We start from the raw sequence: 2804 nt of genomic DNA, 5'->3' as shown, positions 1-2804 counted from the left end.
TATGGATTACTTTCTTAACACTGATGGATATTTTATTCTATTGCAATGAATATAACATTTAAATGTTGTGAGCTTTGTCCTAGATGCTCATTAATATGTATTCCCTGACCTAGAATAGTCCCTAATACAGGCTTTGCTGTATTCTGGACTTTTGGATAGTTCCTGTGTTGCCCATTTCCTTACTTGGATAGAAGGAAGCTTCTTTGTTCACCAGTGGGAGTGGGGAGCTTTGAGCAGCCTATCTGTCCCTGGAGGAGTGATCCCAGCACAAGAATCTTGTAGTTTATTGGCCGTTTTGCACTAATTTCTAGCTCTTTCAAGTCCCCCTGTATAAAACCCGCTTTGGCGCGTTTTTTGCACTTGTTCCTACTCAGCAAAGCTCCTCGTGGTCCTGCAGAGTGGTGCTAGCAGCAGAGAGACAAAAAAGAGCGACTGCTTACCTGATTTAAGTATATTTTTCTGCTCTTACCTTTGCAATTATCCTTTCTCACCGAAAAGTGAGTTATATCTGCTCTTTTGCCTGTTTAAAGCTGGTTATACATTTAATTTATACCTGCACTCTAAAAGTTTTATTGTTGTTGAATTTACCTGCTGAGGCTACACACTCAAGTGCACTAGCCTGTGTTAAATATTTACTGCATTTTCTTCGGTTTGTCTTGCAAAAAAAAGAAAAAAACAAAAAAATATCCTTGTTTCCCGCCTTTCCTGACCTAGAATAGTCCCTAATACAGGCTTTGCTGTATTCTGGACTTTTGGATAGTTCCTGTGTTGCTGATTTCCTTACTTGGATAGAAGGAAGCTTCTTTGTTCACCAGTGGGAGTGGGGAGCTTTGAGCAGCCTATCTGTCCCTGGAGGAGTGATCCCAGCACAAGAATCATGTAGTTTATTGGCCATTTTGGGCTAATTTCTAGCTCTTTCAAGTCCCCCTGTATAAAACCCACTTTGGCGTGGCTTTGCGCGATTTTGCGCATAGGGCAGCATTAGGCAGCTCCGCTTAATCGGGCTTAAAACTTTTTCGGCTCCACAAAGTCTAGTCTTCACTTTTTCCCTTAGAACTGCTTTAACTCTTAAAATAAGGACCCTATTTTCTATCTAAAGCCCTGCACTTGCACTTGCTCATACAAGCAATTTTATATAAGTTAGCACTAATAAACCAAAAGCACTACATCCCTAGATACTCCCTTGAGCACTCGGCTCCTATTGGTCCTTTTTGATCAGTTATAAAGGAGTTATCTATACTTTTCTGGCATGAGCAAAGGACAGATGCTGGTTTCCTCTCCAGTCCAGCTGGTGAATCTGGGAATCCTGAGGCAATGTTACAACTGCCTCATGTACACAGACAACCCTCTCCTCCACCCAACGAGCTCAAATATATGTGAGAGATGCAACCATATAGCCAAACTGGAGGCTGAGCTCTCTCAACTCAGTACTGGCCCAGTCAGTCAGGAGGAAAAGGTAACCACATACACCACAAATCCAGTCTCACATAGACCTACCACAACGTCTAACCAAACACATAAGCACACCAAAACATATTTGGAGGCTCTAAATAAGAATCTGCCTAAGAAGCAGTGACCTCCAAAGCAGACATCCAAGCACCTGCTACCCCAAAACAAAACACGTGTAACACATAATTCACAAAGTCAGTGTGCCAAACAATCCCAGCCCTTAAGGCTAAACAACACACCTGATACACTTGTAATGGGTGACTCTATTGTCAGACACACTGACGTCCCACTCACCAGACTAAACAAGGAGAGGGTCACTGTAAGCTGCCTGTTGGGCACCAGTATCTGCCACATAATGCAAGCACTCAGATCACTCCAAAGCAAGTACAAATATGACTCAGTCATTGTCCATGCTGGTGTGAATGACCTGAGATGTACCTCCCTGGACTACATGAAAAGAGACATAGATGAGCTCTCTGATCATGTAGCCCAGGCCAGTATGACCCTGACCTTGAGTAGCATCTTACCCTCACCAAGAATGATGCCACAGTATAAAGATAAAATGATCGATTTTAACAATTGACTAAAGTATTGGTGTCATTCAAAGGGGATCCAGTGTCTGTCAGCCTGGGATGACATGCTCGACAAGCCACGTTGCTTCGCTAGGGATGGATTGCACTTGTCACCCCTGGGCTTTCAGATACTGGCAAAGGCTCTTGCCACCCCCATAGTGCCTTTTTTAGGCAAGGCTCAAAGGACAAACCCACCTCCATAGATAACACAGGGAAAAAGAAACTAAGGGTAATGCTACTCAATGCCAGAAGTCTAAACCTCAAGATGCACGCACTCGAAGCTCTCCTCGGTATGGAGAATATTGACATCTGTGTAGTAACAGAAACCTGGTTCAAGGCTCCCGAGAGCACACCAGCACTACCAGGCTACACCTCATACCATGCTTTTCGGCCCCAAAACTCAGACTGAACCACAAAAGGAGGGGGAGTATCCATATTCATCAAAGATACTCACACCTCTAGGAAGCAGCAGAGACCATCCATGTGCAACTAACAGTGGGCAAAACTGCCTTTCAGTTTATAGTCTGCTACAGACCACCTTCCCAAACTCAGGAACCTCACTTGGCCTTCCTGTAAACACTGGAGAATATGAAGGTCTCTCCAAACACCATTATACTGGGTGATTTCAACTACCCAAACATCGACTGGGAGCATTACTCAAGCCCCAACGCCCTAGCCCAAAGGTTCCTTGAATTTATAAACTCAAATGCTATGGAACAACTAGTCACCACTCTCACAAGAGGGGAAAACATACTGGACCTAATCATCACCAACATGGGACTC

This window comes from Protopterus annectens, chromosome 10.part0, assembly GCF_019279795.1.
Source record: "Protopterus annectens isolate FY-2018-M chromosome 10.part0, PAN1.0, whole genome shotgun sequence".
NCBI lineage: Eukaryota > Metazoa > Chordata > Ceratodontiformes > Protopteridae > Protopterus > Protopterus annectens.
The sequence above is the reverse complement of the archived record's forward strand: the minus strand, read 5'-3'. Positions refer to the sequence as shown.